This window comes from Chelonoidis abingdonii, chromosome 15 (genome assembly GCF_003597395.2).
Source record: "Chelonoidis abingdonii isolate Lonesome George chromosome 15, CheloAbing_2.0, whole genome shotgun sequence".
NCBI classification, from domain to species: Eukaryota; Metazoa; Chordata; order Testudines; family Testudinidae; genus Chelonoidis; species Chelonoidis abingdonii.
The window spans coordinates 16,869,050-16,891,091 of record NC_133783.1 but is presented as its reverse complement, the minus strand read 5'-3'; the positions used below and the strand labels follow the sequence as shown (position 1 = coordinate 16,891,091).

Sequence of the window (22,042 nt, the reverse complement as noted above, 5' to 3'; positions counted from 1 at the left end):
CCCACAGCAGCTGGAGCCCCGGACCCTTTAAAGCACTGCCCGAGCCCCGCTGCTGCTGTGCTATATGTGAACCCCTGTTATATCAGGTCACGTTATAGCGGGGTAGAGGTGTAGTTTATGTTTAAACACAGTACTGTACTGTATTTGCTTTTTGGAGGGGGTGAGGGGGAGTGTTTGCTGCTGCCTGATTTTGTACTTCCAGGTCCAAATGAGGTGTGTAGTTGACTGGCCAGTTCATAACGCTGAGGTTCTACTGTACTCGCTTTTTCTTGGCAGCCTAATAACCAACTGCCAGCCTAACACCATTTCTGAATTGACGTGTTTATTTTGAAACATCCAAATTATGGTAACAGAACTAATACCACTTCACAGTGTGTCTGCAGAACGTATTCATACAATGTTTAGGTACAAAGAAAATGAATGTTCTTAATGAAACCCTTTCTCACTTGTGGAGTTTTGGCTTACTTACAACTCTGTAGAAGGCAAGCCACAGAGAAGGACTTGATTGTAGGAAAATGTGCCCCAGCTGAAAGGTCTGCTCCTATATATCTATCTAGGATTTTCCTGTATCTGTCGTCCCTGTCAACAGGCAGATTAGATCTGCATGACAGTTCTCCTTATACACCTAAAAAACCATGCCCTTGCCCCTGTTGAAACCAGTGGGAATATCAGGTTTAGAAGGAATGCAGGATCAAGCCCAATATTCCTTACGTGGTATGGGATGCAGCAAGAACCTATTAGCGTGTAAGTGTGATGCAATGCCATTGCCATAGGATGAATACATAGCATGGTGCGGGTATTCAATTTTAAATAAAATAATACCCTATAAAGCAACTCTTGCCTAATCCATCCTGACCTACTTAGTGAGCTCTTCAGAAAACAAATCCACTCACATTTACTGTGAACTGTTATAGCTTTCCCACGTGATTTCCAGTATGTAGTTGATCATAGCTAGAACCTGGCCACTAATTCAGAAAAAAATGAAAATGGGTCTCTACACAGAGGTGAATTATAGATGTGATCTGTGCCCTTTGTTGATGTTCCATAATGAAGAGCTTGCAACGAGAGGAGTACAGATTAAGCAAAATAAAATGTTAAGACTTGAAAATTCAAACATTTAAATATTTTATTATGAACTCAAACTAGGTTCATTTTCACAGATGGTACGTTATCAGGGAATTTGGATCTGTCTTTGAGCAAAAACAGATGAAGAAAGGGACTGGTTTTGAGCAAAGATGGCTTTCACACTGAAAATATGCAAAAATGTATATTTGCAAGTTTTTGAGGCAAAAATGGCTTTTTCAACATTGAAAATAAAGCAAAATTTGAATTATGCATAGACATTAAATGCTGAAAATTTTCATGTGAAATTCTGTGAAATTAAAATTGTGACTTTCACTGAGATCTGCTTGTACCAGCAAGACATAGACCTCGAGCTTCAGAGCAAGGGATAGACTTATGTAGACAACATACATGGGTAAGGACACATTGTTTTACCATAAAAGGACAAAGAGAGTGCTCTGCTTTGGAATGTGCATGGACCTGTGACCTGATTTAATAAACAGACATGTACATGCTAGTCTCTGAATCCCACAGTCAGTGTTTAAACAGCGCTTAGAAAGACAAACAAGCTTTTCTACATTCAGTTGCTAGGAAGAACGGTTGGCTTCTTTCAGTTCATGATGTGTTAGCATGTTTTTATTGCATTTTTATCTGTCATTAATATGGGATTACAGCACTGTCATCAGCTGTGATGCACTTCCATTGCTCTTGGATGACAGATTTAACAAACTTCTTAGGTAGATGATAGTTACTATCACTATATGCAGAATTTTATGACGATTTTCAAATAGGCAAGAGAACATGAATTGCATTTCTTTCATATCTATACTATTCTTATCCACCAAATTAAGCCACAAGGTGATATGTCCATTTAATTCCTAGTCTAAACACACTTCCATTACATGTAGCCTCATAAAGTCTGATTCTACATGCCTTGTTCTCCTAGTCAGTGGGAATTCTGGATGTGCAATGAGTGCAGGATCTGGGCCATAATGTGGACGATTGCCACACACAGAAAAGTGATGATATTGGAGTTGCACTGTCATTCTGGAAATGTTGCTATCTCTGCTAGCATATATTTCTCAGACATTTTTGAAAAGCTGTTAACTTCTTCATTGTAATTAAATGTAATGTGTTCCAAACATTTTGCAACCCACTTCATCAGGAGCATACCATATGTTGACAGACTTATACCTTCATCCTGGAAATTCAACTAACTTCATTAAAAACTGCCGTATTTAACCTTTTTTTACAGCATACTATAAGATTCATTAGATTTTTTTTTGTATTGCAAAAGTGTATGAACATGATTCTGATGAGATATTCTGAAACCATTTTGTGCTGTCTTTTTTCCACAGGATTGTGTGCTTTTACTGCCAGTATTTGAGACAGACACTATGGAAGAAAAATCAACAGGAATTAAACATTCACTGATACAAGTGTGCGTGTGTTTGCTGCTTCCACACATTAACCGCATGGTTTTTATGCAAAAAAAAAAAAAACAATAAAAATTTAATTTAGCATGAGCCAATTTACAGAGCATGGAAATTCATTTTCATTCACAGGATTGGAGTGTGTGCAATTAACAATGCAGTGTATATACAAGATTGCCATGCTGTTAACAGCTTTATTTCAAGCAGTTTGATGTCATCATAAAAGAAATAAATTCCTGTGGTCAGAGGGGATATAAGAAGATGAAATGGCTAAAACATGGAAAGACACTAAAATTACTAAATCCACAACAGCTCGCCTTATTTTTCTTGGACCCAAACTGTCAGGGTATAAAACACTATTTCTTTCTTTTTTAAACATCAATAGTTTTGCTGTAAATAAATAACACTGTATAAATTCTAACAGAAAATAGAATAAATGTTGATAAGGCACTGCCTCTTAGATCACAAACAGAATATTGCAAATGCATTGAGCAGGCTAGGTGTCTCAAATGGCTACACCTACAAGGATATTCTGGGTGTATCTTCACAGATTCTTGTATATTAGCAATTATAATGTTTGTATATGCAAAAATGCTAGCTTGATTTTAAAAAAATCTTTAAAATCTGCTGCAAATTTAAATGATTCCCAAAATGAGGAATTCTGTAGTTCTGTGAAAACTTTTCTTCAGAGTACTAATATTTTGATGCATGTTTCACCTTATTTTGATTAAATCTTTTCCAGTTTTGCAAACACTGTACTGCAACATGATAAATAGGATTTTATCTGTAAACACAAGGCCCTTCATCTAATATTTGTTGCTGTTGCCAATTTTTCAATGAAATGACCTAACAACATACCATATACAGTAGTTGCATTATGGGGAGGGGTTGCTATCTGTTCTTGCTTTATAATGGGGGTAATGCTTGCAACTTTAGAACTGGGTTGGTGCTCTTATAAAGCACAAGTTTGGGATATTTTAAAATGAACCGAAGAGAAATTATTAGCTAATAGACTGGCAGCACGCTGTAAAATTATTACTGTATCGTGTACTGGCTATAAGATGTAGAATCTTTCAGTAAGCCAATCATCTGTAATCATTCTAGCAGTGTAATAATAGGTTGTTAAGGCTGCTGTGTTTTAAAAGGCATTTTTATTTGGATTTTGGTGAAATACTTTAATTTGTTGATTATATTCATATGAAAACAACATTCATTGATAATAGCTCTAATTATGTATGAAAACAACATACACTGGATGATCTAGCTGATTATTTAAGCATAAAATAAATTGTGTTAAAACTCTTCAATAATGTGTATTTTGCAGTATTATTATACCTTTTAAAATCATGTCTTCAGAATGCCAATCATTAATTATCCCAGCCCTTTTCATTCTATCCCATTCAGTTTGCTTTGTATGTCACCAGTGAGCCCGGCCATTGCTTGGCATGCTTTTCCCAAGTGGGCCACAGAGGGGCAATGTATCATGCATCACATCCTCGACTAAATTAGGCAAAGCCTTGCTACCCACACCTGTTGGATTATTCCATTTATAAAACACAAATAACACTAGGGAAAGGACTGTGTTAAAACCAGTGTTATTTGACCAATGTCACAAGTTAAAGACAATCTCCTCTCATACATAACTCTGGTACCCTCTTTTACTCTATTTCACATAATCAAGACCCAATAAAAATACTACTGACAAACCAGTTTCATTCTCAACACATTCATAATCACACTGATCCTCTGTAGATCATACACACACCTCCTGGACATTATATATCATGGATCATCATAATAGTGCCAGCATGATGGCATAAACCACCATGAATCTACTCAATACTGGGTCCATCCTTTTGGACACTGTGTTACATGCCATCAATCAATTGACTCTATTGTTTGTGACATTCTTAATTATTTTACCATAAATAACTGATCTATTTACAATATTCACATACTCCCTTTTACCTGGTGTAGCAGTATTAAAAATGAGATATTTGTCACTAACTTGCATTACTGGTGTTTCATGCATTACACCATTTTCTTCATCTTTCCAAATTCTGGGCCAGATCCTGACTTGGAATAAATTAGGATAGTTCCATTGACTTCAGTGGAGTTCTGCCAGTTTACACCAGCTAAGGATCTGTTCTTACCTGTTTATAAGTTGATGTGCTAACATTAAATATTATCTTTGTCAATATTTTAAGGTTATGGCTGGAAATTTTGGAAGCTGTAGCAATAAATGAAATGTTCTTTATAATTCTTAGACATCATGTGTTGTGGTACATATTCTACCCCAATCATAACCAGTGGCAGCTCTTATGTTTTTTGCCACCCCAAGCATAGCAGTCAGGCGGCCTTCGGCGGCACGCCTGCGGGACATCCACTGGTCCTGCAGATTCAGCGGCGGTTCTGCAGGTGATCTGCCAATCCCATACCCGCCGAAGGATTGCCACCAAGGCTGTGGGACCGGCGGACCTCCCGCAGGCATGCCGCTAAAGGCTGCCTGACTGCCGCCCTCACAGTGCCCAGCATGCCGCACCCCGCGGCTTGCCGCCCCAGGCACGCGCTTGCTGCACTGGTGCCTGGAGCCACCCCTGATCATGACATTTACTGCTGCCATATTCAAATACCTCTGCTTATCACCCCAGTGAATTTGAAGGGTAACTATCACCGTCATCACTTAATCTGTTGAAGCACAAGTAGTTATTAGTGAGGTCCAAGTCCTGTGTGACTCTGTGCTATTCCAATATCATCATCTTCACTAGTCAGTAGCAATCTACCCACAAGAGCAAGGATTCTCAGACCCTTTCATAACGTAGATAGACCATAGCTTAAACCGTATCTGCCTTGTAAAGAGATTGTCTTGTAGACACTCTCACTCCCTTTCAGAATCATGCAGACCACTTGCCCTCCCATCCATGATTGTATGACATCCCTGAAACAACTACAGTCATTGTTTACTTGGAAAAATAATATGTATTGTATGCATTCTAGCTATCTTTTAATGATATTTACAAGATGGAAACCAAGAAGAGAGCCAGCACATGACAGCCATGCTAATCACCAGCAATCATGAGTCTGAGAACCACTGCACTACAGTCTTGAGTTCCTCTTTATCTCTCTTAGGATAGCTAAGAGAACTAATGACAATCAGGATTGTGTTTCATCCATTCTTCTCTGCAGAGGCCCCTTTCAGAGTTCCTATTTGATGGGCTTTAGTTATATTTGGTGGACAGAAGTTCTGTTTCCTGAGACAGATAATTATATGAAAATATACATGTGAAACTAGCTGGGCCTCAAACCAACAGAGAAGCTGGAAACAACATCAAAGTTAAGAAGAAGACAGATTTACAAGAAGGTTAGAACTGGAGCAGGAGTTACCAGAGCCCTCAGCCCTGTTTCTCTGTTGTCCTCCACCTTGTGCAATCATTTACACCAGGGCACAGTGAGTGAAAAATGCTGCCATTCTGATTTCTACAAAAGATGCAAGACTGTGGAAAATCAGAGCTCAATTTTGGGACAGCAACTTGGGGAAACTGTCACAGGTTCAGTAGGGTTCTGGGCTGTATATACAGAACGGAAAGATTTTGTGTGTGTGCGTGTGCGTGCACGCACACACACAAATGCAATGAGAAGAATTTAGAAGAGAACTGTCAACCTGCCAACTCTGAGGCGTCGCTAGCATCTGTTGGCTCACATGCCTTTCAAGCCAGTTCCATTCTCTAATCTGGGTCTCTACAATGAGAGAACAGGCTGACCTGACCTGTCATGTTATCAGCTCATTCACAAAGAAATATACTGTTCAACTGTATTAAAATGCAGTACAGCCAATCAGGAAGTGATCCACAGTTCTGCATGAAAACAACCCTTATATTGTTTGATCTTTATACTCTAAATGTAGAGGTTATGTGAACAGCAAACTTCAATTTATCACCATAAATAAATCAGCGTATCATTGAGGGGGGCCGAAGGGTGGAGTTGTGGAAAGAAAAGCAATAAATTGGAGCTTTGTTGTTTTAAGTTTAGCTGGACCCTGTCATCTTCTTTGAGGACACTGGGACAACTCTGTTGAAGGGGAGCTACCTGAATAGGGGAGGAGGGTTTCTCCTTTGAAGAACAAAGCTTGGAAGACACAAGAATCAGATCCAAGTAGGGAAGGTGCTGTGGGCATTTGCGATACACTTACCTAACCATCTCAATGCTTACATGAACCTAGTGAAGTTTACCTATCACTAGAGAAAAGAGACGGAAGCACCTTAACAAAACTATCCTGAAACTTAAAAAACAAAAACCCCTCTGTAGCTGAAAGGTTCTTATTTTAAACAAACAGGATTGTCCTTCCTCAGATAAAACATTCTATAAATGCTATAGCAGAGCAGAAAAAAGCTCATTCCACTTTTGCAAAGGATTTTGATGTTTTGAAATTTGGTTTTATTCCAATTTGGACCAAAACCCAAATATTTTCAAATTCTTTGTGGAAAGGGAATGGAGTATTGCAGCTGGAAGCCCATGAGTCCCTACTGTCAGGGAGGTTCACTGGAAGGAAAGCCGGCAGGAAACCAGACAAGTCTATCTCAGAACTTCGGTGAAATTGAACATCTCAGCGAAAAATGTTCTATTCCAATGTTTTCAACCAATTTGGGATAGGCCAAAGAAAACACAGCTCTGGCTGTTGATTCCTGACTACATAGATTCAACCACCAAAACTGCCTTTTAAGATAATGCAGCACCTTCTGAGCTGCAATTGCAGCTTTTCTGATGCGCTGTGATGCCAGGAATGATCTAGTTATTATTTAGTCCTGCCTTGAGTGTGGGGACTGAACTAGATGATCTTCTGAGGTCCCTTCCAGTCCTACACTTGTATAACTGTATGCCCCTGGGGCTGGGAAGGATTCTGTTCCCCTCCCTACTTCATGGACAGCTATCCCCTGCACGACCCGTCATTTCAACTATGCCTAGGGATCCAAGATTTGGCCCTGAATGTTGTTCCAAAACAATTCATTTGCCCCCTGAATTTGCAAAAAATAAATAATATATTCAATCTGCTCTGTCCAAGGGACAGGACTGTGATACAGTGAAATATATCTTTAGAGCAGTGGTGACCAAACTTACTGACCCTGCGAGCTGCATACGATAATCTTCAAAAGTTTGAGAGCTGGGCATGCCTGCTCGGGCTCAGGGCGGAGAAGAAGCCTCAAGCCCTGGAAGGCACACCCCACCGCCCCACTGTAGGGCAGAAGTCCCAAGCTCCCTCCCCCTCCCCCAGTCTGATTGGTGGAGAGTCGGGGAGGGTATAGGGGGGCTCCACAAGATGCACTTTACATTTAAAAGAGCTGCATGCAATTGGCTGCCCCTATGGTCTTTCCTCATGCTAAAATCCATTCATTATTCAAGCAGCTTTTAGTTTCAAGGGTAAAATCCTGCCCCCCTCCCCTCTGCCCCGAAGTCAATACAAGTTTTGCTATTTACTTCAATGATGTCAAAATTTCACCCTGATTTTAAACCCTGAAAAGAGAGAAAATTCAGTGTTTAAATTCCCGTAACAGTCTTAATTCTAACCCCACTTGCACATATGCATTATGCTGAGTCCTGGAGCGCTCCTAGTGACCTGAATGAGACCGTCACACAGAGAAGTGCTGACGTGACGGGCCCAAGTTAGCTGGGTATTGCATTTCATGATTAGTTAAAACTGGGTGCTAATCTGTTCTAGACACCAAAGGTGAAATGCTGGCCTTAGTGAAGTCAATTACAAAACTTCTGACTTTAATGAATCTAGAAATTCATTCTAAATATTTATTACACACTCTGGGATAACTAACATATGGAAGGGGAGGACATATTCTGACTGGTTCTACCAAAATGTGTGGCTTTATTAAGCAACAACACCACTTAAATGCTGATAAACTGTCACATTTTCTGGTAAAAATTGAACATTAACAGTAAACTTTACAATGCTGTTTCTATTCAATCCTTAGTATGTGATGCACTGGTATTGATCTCACTGTGTGCAGGGGTATACGTTTTAACAGTGCACAGAGGGTGTTATTTCCTAATGACAAATAATAGGAACCTTCTGATAAAGGCGAATATGCTTTTGTAGGCAAAACCCTGCCCTGAGGAGATGAACTGTGTGGTGGGAATGGGAGGGACGATAATAACTAGTATCATCTCTGTGTTAGGCACTAGAGCCATTCTGCTGGGTAAAGGAGATGATCTGCCAGGTGCAAAGAGGAGCAATGTGTGTCTCCAGGTAGGATGTGCTTCTAGCTGAAGGCACGATCATATCCGCAGGCAAGAGACCACTCTCTCGCAGGCTGTGGACCTACTAGCACTCTCCTGAGCACTATGTAAGAATCCTGCACTGCTCCTGTGAGGGTGCACCTGGGAAAGAAGAGCTGGGGTCTGAAATCCGTACTGCCACACAGAAAAAACATTTACCATGTCTTGGTGCCTGGTGATTTGTGATGGTATCAAGATATACCCTTAGTGCACACTCCTAGCCTGCCCCTCCACAGAGGGCCATGACTCAGTGGAACCAGTACAGTTCTGGGGCAGAATGAGGGAGGGCCTGACTTCAGAACATGGCCCACGGAGGATCCTACTTCCCAAGAATGCAAAGGGCGTTTGAGGAGCAGGGCAGGCTGGTGGTGCTGCGAATGCAGATGCCCTGGCAATTGACCTACGAGGCTGTAGCAGCAGCTGCAGAGGCACTTATAATACCATAGTGAAGCCTGATTCCTTCCTCCAAGCCACCTCCAAAATCCCTAGCATGCAGCTTTCCAGAATTTAGCCCATAATGTATTTGTGCAAGGGGACAGAATTAAGATTCACAGGGGAATCTTCATTCTAAAATTCCTGAGTTTAAAACTGCAAGCAAATTAACTATTGTGTGGACAGAGTTGTTTGCATTGAATATATTCAAGCAAAGCAGTAGCTCAGAGTGCACGGGGACAGCAGGATTAAGACATGCTTTTATTTAGCATCAAACAGAAGGAGAATATGGGCTGCAAATTTGCTAAATCCTAGTGAAACACAAATCTCTCCAATAACAGCAAAGGAAATGCAAACAGCCCTGGCCTGATCATTTTCTTTTAGTATAATTTTCTCTTTTTTCCTCACTTTTTCTCCAGTGCAACATTAGCCTTACAAGCAAGATTGAAAGTCATGTGAATATGCTCCTGTTCAAATTAACGGTATTGCAAATTGCTGTATTCTTTGGTTGTGTGTGTTTAATGCTGTTTGGGCTGTTTGTGTAATATTCTACATTAGTTGTTCAATTTCTGCAAAAATCCATATTATATTTCATTTGTAATTGGATATCAGAAATTACTATAGTCTCTGAGGTAGAAGATATATTAGTGAGATAAACTACAGTTGTTTGCAGGAGTTCTGCACCACAGTCCTTATTAGTGCTAACTGAAGAGGTTTCCTGGAGGTCTGACACCTGCATCTGGCTGGGGTGCTTTTGTGCAATACAGCTTCACAGGAAATAGAAAGTCACTCTAGACAATCAGTTTAAGGTTATTACATGGAAATATACTGTGGAAAACTAAAAATAAATAAAAAATTCCCAGAATTCTTGCCATTAGTGCTTAAAAGGAAAAATGATGAATTACAGTGATTTTTTCTTTAAAAAATCACTCAACCAACTATTTAGAATGAGTACAATTACACAAAGACATTATTAAGTAACTCGGTCTATGCTGAGATTTAGTACTTGGACTTTTTTATGATGGATTGGCCATGGACACATGATTGGCAGCAGTGGCTCTCCGATTAAATAAAGGACAAGTATAAAGGACCCAATTTGTGCATTTATGCAGTGGAGTGGTAATGATTTTACCTGGCAGTGGAGTATTGGAATATTCAGCTCTCTATTCAATATCTTCAAGTATTTGGTACATGTTTTTGTATTTAATGTGTTCTCATTTGTTTTGGACTGTATGGATGGTAATTGGGCTTATAAATTGTCTCTTTTTTTTTTAAAGAGTCAAATTCTCTGCTGCTGTAACTCCATTGAGTTCAGTGGAGATACACCAACAGAGATTTGGCCACACAACTCCATGAAAAAGAAACAATCTAATGAAAAGAGACTGCACAGATACTTACCAAAAAATGCCATTCACTTCAATGGACAGACCCTGCAAAATAGAATGAACGAAATAAGCATTTTCTTTTCATCCTAATACCTCAGATATTTGCAACCACACATTAATCTCTCTTAGGACATAATTCTGTAAAATTGGTGAGGGGTAAGGACACTCAGCATCCCCAGGAGAAACTTAGCCCCTCACAGGATCAAGTACTTCATTTGAACCATACATTCAGTTTTGCAGGCCAGACAGAGGCTTGCACAGGCCACAGAATTTGCTGCAGAATCCACCCCTTGACAGATTTGTTCTGCAGACTCAGAGTTTTTATCTTAAAAAAAAAAATTGTTCACAGCTTGTATGTTTGCAAAGAAAACCTTAAAAACATGCACCAAATGTAAACCAGTATTGTTTTGCTGAATCTGCAGGCAGATGGGGACACACACAACCTTCAGAGCTACTTTTCCCATTAATGTCAACGGATCATCCACTCTGAAACTCAAAGCTGACAATTTGAATGTCAACATTGTCAGTTTTTACACAGTTGATCATTTTAGCAGATCGTCCAGTTAATATGCATATCCCACAATACCAAGATGCATTCTATGTCCTGACTGCTAAAAATGAACTCTATTTAATATTGCTATAAATAACTGAGTTTATTGTACTGATGTATTATTCAAGTTGATATTTTGTTCAGAACAAATCTCTAATTTTAAATTTAAAGGAAACTGTTGTACAATTTCCAGTCTGTCATACCAGAGTGCTGCAGAAATTGGCATAGATGGAGGGATACAGAATGTAGGTCCAGCCTGCTGCACAGTACACAGGGCCTTGCATAAAGGGTCATCTATTATTGCATGCAAAAGTAATGAGTAATGGGGGGGCCAAAGTGCGTTGTTCAGAAAAATGTACATGTCACACTTTTCCTAATTGCTGGCACTGCAAACAGCATGCTAATTGTACATGGCTTTATTTATTTGATTCTAAATCCAGGAGCTAGGTAAAAATGTATAATAAAGTTTACTGGTACTTTTCCCATCATGCTAATGTTGAATTATTGAGAAGCCATTTGACCTATAAAACAGAAATGCACAGCACTCCTTGGAAAGCTTCCAGAAGCTGTATATTATTATAGCACAACAGCTAGAACAAAAAAGCAAACCTACTACAAATAATGAAAAAATTCTTTAGGGAAATTACAAAGAAAGAAAAAAACAAGACATAGGGTGTACATTTATTGCTCCATAACACAACATCATAACTAATTATACTGTCCTCCACAGATATTTCTCTTTATATAATCCTCTGCTAGGATTGGGGGTAAGAAAGAAACTCTGTATTTCTCACCTGGTTTTATCATAGGCCCATAGCTTCATTTTCTGAAGTATTGTATCCTGCATTACTGAAGGCAATGGACCTTTAGTTGTTGATTTCAATGGCAGCAGGATTAGGCCCTAAATTTTGAGCCTAATACTACTGAACTGGTTTCCCTCTGTTCTTAGTACTGTTTTTCAAATGAAACTTTTGCCCAGGTAGCAGCTATTACTCTAAAGGTAGAAAGATCTATATATGCTATAGATATTCCCATTGTAATGCTTTATTGTGAGGTAATTCCATTTGGCTCACATTTCTTTTAAATGTTGTTTGTTTATTTCTCAAATAAGATTTTTTCCATTAATTGGATTTTAATATGCATTTGTATGTTTTCTTTTTTTTCTTGTTTTCTTTTTTTTTTTTTGTCTCAGAATAGGATACAGAATTTTCCTTGGCTTCAGCTCTCCTTTTCCCTTTCAACCTATACAATTTAAATATGCTAATATAATTGTAATAATATGCAAGTTCTTACAAATGACTAATGGCCCTCTGTATTATATTAAAGATTTTATTAAACCCTCAAGCATACCTAATCACAATAACTAGCAATATGTTTTATAAAAATATTGCTGTCAATTATGTGAATTGATGAAACTGTGTTCTGATTGTCCATGATCTCCTGTAATGATAGTTGCTGTCAAGAAATACGTTCCTTTTTATTGCTTCCTTTTTTTATATGAACTTGTGCTCTATCATTACATAGTACTGAATGACATTTTAAGATTATTTGATTGGATAGGAATATTTTTGTATATATTGTTATAAATAAACATTTTTTTTAAAGATGGTACTATGTCTTTTGTATCTCCTGATGCTGAGAGAAGATATTTAAAAGCCTTTGCAGGCTAGCCAAACAAAATATTTAAGCAAATTGTGCAGCTGATCATATGTTTATGTTTTGGTTAGTATTCATGCAGATCAAAATTAAATGGTGGAGTTGCTCATTATGAACAAACCTTTTTCTCCTCTTTCTAAGTACACCTCTCTTAACACAGTACAAGCAGGGCCTTTTGGAGGGCTGAGAGAGAGCTGGCCCTATTTTCCCAAATCCTGGGAGCACAATTTGAAAAACTGTAAGTACAAAGAAAATACACCCATTTGTTTGGTTTTTAGTTGTTACCAATATATACACAACCTTGTCTCTCTTTTACTCACATATGTATTTTATCTAGTGCAATGGTTCTCAAACCATGGCCTGTGGGCCACTTGTGACCCAATCAGCACACATCTGCGGCCCATGTGACATCTCAGGACCATACAGTTAGTACATATATTGTGTGGATGTGGCCCACATAACACAAAGAGAGCTGCATATGCGGCCCACAATGGTAAATTGAGAACCACGGATCTAGTGGCTCAAGTGCAAGTCAGAAAGACAGGATTCCTGGATTCTCTTGCCAGCTCTGCAAATGACTAGTGTGTGTGTGATGTTGAACACAGTCGTAATTTTGATGCCTCCGTTTACCTATCTGTAAAATGGATATAATGATACCTGTTCCATAGGCGCTATGAAATTCATGGGCAGGTTCTGCACTGTGGTCAGGCCTCTTTGCACTATACTGCTGAAGTTCAACAGCCCCAAGCACATGCTGCCATTGCAGGTAGTTCTGACATGCAAGGAAACTGGACCAGTGCACAGCCACCCTAGCACAGGGAAACACAAAGATGACTCACAGTCATATTTGCACAGATGCCCTCCAGGGCTGCACTGTATGCTGCTGGACATGGGCAGGTGGGCATTTCTGGGGAGGTATTGCTGGCAGAGATGTGACGGGGGCAAGAGGGAGGAAAGAGGGGACTCTCAGCTGGCAAACTCAAAATGTTCACTGATAGGAGCAAAATGTTGGCTCTGAAAGCCAAAGGATGACAAATGACAGGTGTCACAGTTGACAGTGCACGTACTGCAGCTGCACCCATGATGGCACACATTCAGTTGAGTGTGAATGGATTCAGGCTTATCCCAGTTACCACTATACATTTTTGGAGTAAATTAGGCCTTGTCTACACAGGGATTTGGCCCCATTTACTTCCACAAGTGGCTAGTTTAGCCCTCTACGTTGTGTTTTGCACCTATGCAGCTTACCAACTTTCTGAAGTTTAGAGCCTGCAGAGGAGCTCATGACAGCTACAGATCAAGGGGAATGATACTATGCAGCCATCTTTCCCTTCTGTGCAGTTCCATGACACATTTTCCACAGTTTTTTCATGATTATGCTCCCTCCACCCCCTGCAACATAAGAGATCATATACTCTCTTCTTTTACTATCCCGCAGCTTCACAGGCAGATAAAAAGGTGTAGGATAGCAGAGTTTTTAAATTTACTACTTGAAGACAGTTTTGTTCTGCAGCTGGCTCATGTCTTTAAAAAGGAGTTTTGTTAATTATACTTTTATCACATACTTGTACTTTTTCATTGATCTGGTTAATATTTCACTGATGTGCCAAACACGACATTTCATTGTCTTCAGTGCTAATTAGCATAGCATTTTCTCTCACAATGTCTTTATTTGGAATATTCAGATATAAATTGTAATTAAATTTATGTACATTATTTTCCAATTTACTGTATAGAGGGAGAGCGTGTGGTCTCAAGCCCAAGCATCAGGCACCCCTAAGTGTTAATCCTGCCTTTCACCTGACTCGTGCTATGTCACGGGGCAAGCTATATCACCTTATCTGAAATGTAAAGTGAGGCTAATACTCTCTTGCTTCACAGGACAGTAGTGAGTATTAATTACATAATGTTGCAGCACAGCTTTGACCTCGGAGCTGTAATAGACATGCCAAGTTATCATTCATTATTATGCACACAGGAAAAAAGACTGAGGACAGTGCATATGATGCAGCTCCAACTGTGGGAGAAGGCGGTAAAGCAACAGAGCTGGACTTGGTGGGAAAATTCTTACATCGCTTCCATATTACTTTTTCTTTGTACCTACAGTACAATAGCCTATTCTGCAGAGATTCTACCTAGCTGCTAAGGCACTTCTGAAATACCTATCATTTCAACAGTTAAGATGCCAATCTTGCTATCAAATTTCCACGACTAGACCTCACACCTTCATAGGACCCCACTGATTTCAACAGAGCTCCACACAAGCAAAATGGTTCACCTCCACAGATTCAATTGCATGACTGGGACCTCAGTCTGTCTAATCTAGCTGTCATTTATACCACACACACTGTGGCAATGGATAAATAGCATTTAGCTCATCCCTTTGGCTATATCACCCGCACTCTACCCACTAATCTATCTCAGCCTGGGCTACCTGAAGAAGAACTTTCTTGTAAGCCTGACAGCTTGTCTCTTTCGCCAGCAGAAGCTGGTCCAGTAACAGATATTAACTTACCCACCTTGTCTGGACTGTTTCTAACATTCCAAATCTCTAGGCAGCGTCAAATAGCTGCCATTGCACCATCAGAAAATGTTTCCTTCACTCCATGCCCTTCCCCTCCAAAACATGTAAATGGGGAACATAGGAATCCTCCTTTGCAAAGGGATACAGCACTAGTTTCAAGCACAGGCAGTTCTGGAGGTATCAGACCTTAAAATCACAGCATTTGATTTATAGAACGGCTATTTTCAGCCAATTTCCTACACATACATTTTCTAAAAGCTATTTGATATGGGCTGGGATTTTCAAAGGAGCTTAAGAGAGGTAGGTGCCAACTCCTATTGAATTTCAACAGGAATTCAGCGCCTAGCTCATCTAGGCTCCTTTGACAACCCAGTTATAATTTTTAGCTCCCTCTGAGGCCTTACAGTTAGACACAGGGTAATTAGTCAATCTGATTTGACACACAAATGGATATAAAAACACAGCACCAATACAAATGTTAATACCCTGTCAAACATTTCTAAAATAAGGTTTGGGGTATCTTTTGGAAAATATATGACAAATCCAATTCTATGAGATGGAGTGATGATATATCAAGATTTTATTGGGATTGAAGTGAGGCAATGGAAGCTTACTCATCCCTCTAAGCCTGGTCCTGACCGACCACTACGCTCTCCCTGGTAGGCTTAGCCAAACCAGCCCTGCCCCTGCCAAAGTGCTGGGGCAGGACAGGAAGTGTAAGGAGAGGGCCTTACAGCTCAGCTGGGGCTGAGCCAGGAAGGAGGCAGATGGCTCAAGCCCTCTGTGGGACTCTGGACCAGACCCCTAGCCATCCATGCCCTGCCACCAGAGGTAACCGAGGACAAAGAGGAATTCTTGGGACTACCATCAGCCATCTACCCAGAAGCTGCTAAGGACAAGTGGAACTGTGCCAATGGATGGCGATTAGGGCTGCCAACTTTGTAATCTCACAAAATCGAACACCCTAGCCCCACCCCCTTCCCTGAGGCCTGCCCCTTCCCCAAGGCGCGCTGTACCCACTCACTACATTCCCCCTCCCTCAGTGGTGCACTCTCCCCACCCTCACTACTTTCACCACTGAGCTGGGTGAGGGGGTTGGAGTGCGGGAGGGGATAAGGGCTCTAACTGTGGGTGCAGGCTTTGGGATGGGGCCAGAAATAAGGGGTTCAGGATGCAGGAGAGAGCTCTAGGCTGAAGCAGGGAGTTGGGGTGCAGGAGAGGGGTGAGGGCATCAGCTGGGGGTGCAGGCTCTGGGGCGTGGGTGGGAATGAGGGGTTTGGGGTGAACAAGAGGGTTCCAGACTAGGGGGTGGGGGCTAAGGGATTTGGAATGTGGGAGGGGGCTGTGGGTTGAGGCAGGGGGGTTGGCATGTGGGAGGGAGTATAGTCTCTGAGCTTGGAGGCACGGGCTTACCTTGGGTGGCTCCCGGTCAGTGGTGCAGGTTCCCTGCCTGTCCTAGCACTGTGCTGTGACCCAGAAGTGGCCATCAGGTCTGGCTCCTAGGTGGCGGGGGCCAGTGGGAGTGCGGAGCCGATGCTCAGGACAGGGGCAGCACACAGAGCCCCATGCCCACCCCCCACCACCTGCCTAGAACCCAAGCCTGCTGGCTACATCCAGGGTACAGCATCGTGCCAGGACAGGTAGGGACTAGTCTGCCTTAAAGCTGCAGCACCGCCGACCAGACTTTTAATGGCCCAGTCGGCAGTGCTGACCAGAGCCGTCAGGGTCCCTTTTCAACCGGGCGTTTCAGTTGAAAATCAGACACCTGGCAACCCTAACTGCAGTAGGAAGTAGCCTGGGGAACCAGACATTAGTCTGACTGTGCTGCTGGAAAGCAAGTCAGTGTGTTTCAGTGGGATCTCCACTGACTCAGTGTTGGGACCACCTGCCACTGTTAGACCCGGTAGAGTAAGGTGGGCCTGGGTCCTCTTACCCCCTCATTACCAACCTTGCCCCTGGGGTGGAAGCCTACTCATCCTAGGTCTGAAGTTCTGTTCCTTGTTGTGGCCTGCCCCAGCCTTGTTGTGGGCCCCTAGTCTGTGATTACTGTGTGCTCCAGATTGAAGGCTGGAGCTAAAGACTGCTTGCTGCTCTGCCCCCCTCAGAGCTATAGACTGAGTTGCTGTCTTCCTGAGCCAGGAAGCTTTTGGGCAGAGCCAGGAAGCTCAGATGGGCAGAGCCTCTAGACTGCCAATTGGCTGTTGTTTGCTCTCTTACTCAGTAAGGCAGAGTGGCCTCCTTCCAAGCCTGACTGTGAGGGACCACTAAAGGCCTAACTCATTTAGGGTAAAGGCCTAACTCATTTATAGCTCATTTATAGCCAACAAGTATTGCTGGGGCCTTCGTGACAACCCTTTGTGCAGCTGTGGCGCAATACAGCCAATGATGCACATTGTCACTGAATGCCTGGTACAGCGGTGGCCTAGAAGAACTGCATCATGCCACTGCAGATGCCATTGCTTGGCTAGACGACTATGCACATGCTAAATAAATGTAAAGCTGTACTATGTATGTGCGATGTGGCCAGCACACGAGTCCCAGCAAATCTTTATACCATGCCACACCACTGTATATGTGTGTCTCTATTCATGCACGTTTGTGCAAATCTATATGTGTGCCTCTTATACTATATATAATGTATGAGAAAAAAGCTGCACTGCAAGGATTAATAGATTGTGAAGCAGGTTAAATAAATGGGGGTGGGGGAATAGTTTTTCTCCTTTTTTTCACAAAATGTAGAAATGTTTTGACCAGAGAAGGAGAGAAAAGAAAATAAAGAGGGTGAGAGAAAGTAATGAAAGGAAACTAAAAATTATTTGCTCACATAATAAATTAAAACATCCATAGATTATTCATAAACCCAGGATGGTTTCCTAACATCAGTGGGAAAGGGCTTGGTGATTAGGGCTGGTGGGAAAACAAGAATTCTGTTTTGAAAAAAAAAAATTCAAGGTTTAGAATTTTTTTTTAATTTCACAGCTGAATGAAGTTTTTTGTGAAAAAACGTGAGAGAGAGATACTTGCTCCTGAATAGTAAGTAGCTGGGTGGTTAGGGCACTCACCTGGAATGTGGGAGATCATCCTGAAGTCCCTGCTCTGCGTGATTCAGAGGGGAGACTTGAACATGGGTCTTCTACACCTAGGGTAACCAGACAGCAAGTGTGAAAAATCGGGACAGAGGGTGTGGGGTAATAAGAGCCTATATAAGAAAAAGCCCCAAATATTGGGACTGTCCCTACCCACACCCCAGCCTGGCCCCCAGAGGTTGGAGGGGATGACAAAGGGACAATTAGAGAGAGGGTCAATGAAACAATATGATGGCAGGAGGATGGCTCAAACAAATCTGAGTGAGTGTCATTGTGGCCTGGTGCACCAGGTCACTGTGCCACTGTAGCTAGAGCGGCCTCTATGTGCAGCATGTTGCACCCTCACATGCCAGTTGCTAAAATCACAGTAGCTCCCTTCAGCTCCGGGCACTGGCCAGAAAGCAGGACAGACCTGTTACCTGGGGTCAAGGCTCTCCGGCAGGGAGGGGCAAGGTAAGGAGTGGATAGGGGAGGCATGGGCTGCTGGGAGAGGATGGTAGAAGCAACTCACTTAAAGGCTGAGACTCATAGGCTAAGGTGGTAGAGCTTTTTGGAAGGGTAGGAAGGCCTCAGTTTCAGATTTTCACATACAGGTCTGTCACATCTTACACGCATTTAACATGCGCAAATTCAGCTTTACGCGGTTGGCAAAAACAACAAAAAAAAGAGAAAAATAACAATTTAAATACTGTTCCTGTAGTGCAGGTGATTCCACTTGCCATTCAACTCAATGTAATTTTGACTATATGTGGTTTTCGCTTTATGCGCTGACCGCGAAACATAACCCCAGCGTAAGATGAGACAGACCTGTACTCTCCAGTTGGTATTGACTATTCTGGGGTGGATATCCCTGACTGGAAAGTCCATCCTCGCCATGAGAACTTTCCAGCTCAAAGTCCATCAAAACCTACGTGTTTCCCCGAAACATTTCAGTTTCAACTTTTATTTAGTTGAAAAATACCATTTGGTGAAACTTCTTTTGACTACAGTAGAATCTTAGAGTTATGAACACATCGGGAATGGAGATGGTTCATCACTGTGAAATGTTCGTAACTCTGAACACAATGTCCTGGGTGTTCTTTCAAAAGTTGACAACTGATCATTGACTTAACAAAGCTTCTAAACTTTACTATGAAGAAGAAAAATGCTGCTTTCCCCCCTCCTTGTAGTAGTTTATGTTTAACAACGTACTGTCCTGCATTTGCTTTTTTTGTCTCTGCTGCTGCTTGATTGTGTACTGGTTCCAAATGAGGTATGTGGTTGACTGGTCAGTTCATAACTTTGGTGTTCATAACGCTGAGGTTCTACTGTAGTTCTACTGCTATCAGCATAATTTTGAAAGACAGTCTCTTCTAGTGTTAACACAGCTCTCAGTTACAATAATGTGCTACAATTCATTTTCCATCTGCAGAGATTATCTCATCAAATTATTGCTATTATTTTGTTACTGTTGCTATAATTATTTTAATATTAATATTACTACAGCATGCCCCAGGCACAAGTGAGAGTCTGTTGTGTAGAAGCACTATACAAATATACAAAGACACAGTTCTCATCACAAAGGATGAGTGGGGAGTTGTGAACTGCGCTTCCCAGAAAAGTGGAGCAAGGCCAAAGGATAGGGCATCGCCCAAATTTCTGGTATTCACTTATTCTTTTAAGCTGAGTAAAGAAGCAACTGGTAAAATATTTGAAATGCAATCTGGAGGTGACCCTGACTGCCTCTAATTCTGATCACAGACAGTAGAGAAGGAAAGACCTATTATGTAATCTGTTCCAGATGCTTTCTGCCAATGCAGGACTGTTCCCTACAGTACATTTCCTAGTGTGTTGTCCAGTCTAGCTTTAATGTCCCAAGTGATATAGGGGGTTCTGCCATTTCCCTTGCAGACTATGGCCCCCAATTCAGCAAAGCACTTAAGACCATGCTTAATGTTGAAGTCAATGTGATATAAGCACAATTTAAAGTTATGCACACTACATGGTTTATTGAATAGGGACAGATTTAAGCAGATATTTACATGCTTTGTTGAATCAGGGTTTAAGTGCATGTGAGCCAGCAAGGAACTTAGGCCAGGTCTACACTGTGACTTTAAATCGGTTTAATGGCCGATATACCGATTTAACGCTGTATCCGTTCACACAGTGCAGGAGCTATACTTTTGCATTGAACTGCAATCGCCACCATGTGATCAGAGCTGGAGCACATGAAAGCAAGCGAATGATCATTGCAAAGGTCTCGGGTCTTTTGTTACCGCCCTACACCAACGCAATCCGATTCGGATGGCAGAGCGGATCAGTGTGCACGATGCCTGTCTAGAATAATAGAGGCAGTATGTAATAGGAGATCCAGTGTATCAGAGAGGCATCTGCTCCTGTCGTATTCACAGGGTTGCCCGCAAGAATCGCACCCGTCTGCTTCCGTCCTCCCTCACAACCTTCCTGGCTACCCGTGGCAGTGCCATCCCCCATGTGTTCATTAAGTTGTAAGGAATACAAGAATAAGAACAGAGACTGTTTAGTCGAATAAAATGATGGGGGAGAGCACTTGGAGGAGCCTCCCAGGGCTATGAAGTCCAGACGGATGACTCTAATTGTTAGAAACCATTAAGGTGGAGGAATTAACTCACTCCTAAGGCGAGTCAAGTCCAAATTTGCTTTCAAATATTTACATCCTAGTTTGATGTGGAAGCCTGTTATTAGCCCGTTCTGTCTCTATCTAACTGCGAGGAACCAGGAATATTGCTACTCGGATGTTGCGCAGATTATCAGCCCATGAGTTTCTCATGGATGGTGGCGCCCACCCCGGGGAAGGCCGTGCAGCACCATCACGCACTAGAGAGGAGAAGATGAAGAAGAGTGGATACTGCTCATCATGCTGATAGCATCCCGTCTAACCACGGCAAATTCGTACACTAGGGATGACAATAGAAAAGGTAGTCAAGGAATGATTTTTTTCCCGTTGTTTTTTCACGTGGTGGTGGGGAAATAAACTGAGGAGCTGTGTCCCTGAACCACGCCAGAGCAGCGGGCGAACGCTAAGGACATTGGGAGCTTCAGCAAGAACTGCAAATATTTCATAGACTTGCGTGGACTGTGGGATACGTTGGCATCTCACCACTGTACGCAGGGCTGCCCCCCCTCTCATGACGTCCATTTGATCTGTCTTGCTCCCGTTACGCTTTCACGCAGCGCTGTGGTATCCTGGCAGTTTTTTATTCAAACGCTTCTGGCATTTCGTGTTCTTAACGGCAGCTGGATACAACAGATTTGTCTCCCCATACAAGCGATCAAGACTAGAAGCTCCCCGTACGGGATCATATGCGGCCCTTTTCCGATTCAGCTGCAATCGCAGCCGTGCTGATAGAGCTCACGCTGGCAAGCAGGAAATGTAAACTTCAAAAGTTCGCGCGGGCTTTTCCTGTTTACCTCCACTGCATGCCGAGTTCATGATGCTGTCCAGAGACGGTCAGTGCTGCATCTGGATGCTGCCGAGGGCCAATAACGTGATTTCGTCCAACGAACCTAATCCGAGTTATCACTATCCGATTTAGCGCTACTCTCTTCATTTGGGAGGAAGTTCCGAAATGATTAAGAGGTTGTAACTCGTATTTAATACGCCGTTGTGTAAC

General features: G+C 41.9%; 1 protein-coding gene across 6 annotated transcripts in view; it reads left to right on the top strand.

Moving 5' to 3' along the window:
• The window catches only part of ANK3 (ankyrin 3), a 548,067-nt gene that overhangs the window by 301,816 nt on the left and 224,209 nt on the right, over window positions 1-22,042 (top strand). For 5 of the 6 annotated variants that reach the window (XM_032786555.2, XM_032786562.2, XM_032786559.2 and 2 more), the window contains one exon: window positions 2,421-4,664. The gene's annotated coding sequence lies outside the window, so the exon portion shown is untranslated. Of the gene's footprint in view, window positions 1-2,420; window positions 4,665-22,042 lie in introns of those variants that run through there. The other variant, XR_012657046.1, reaches the window with a different exon arrangement.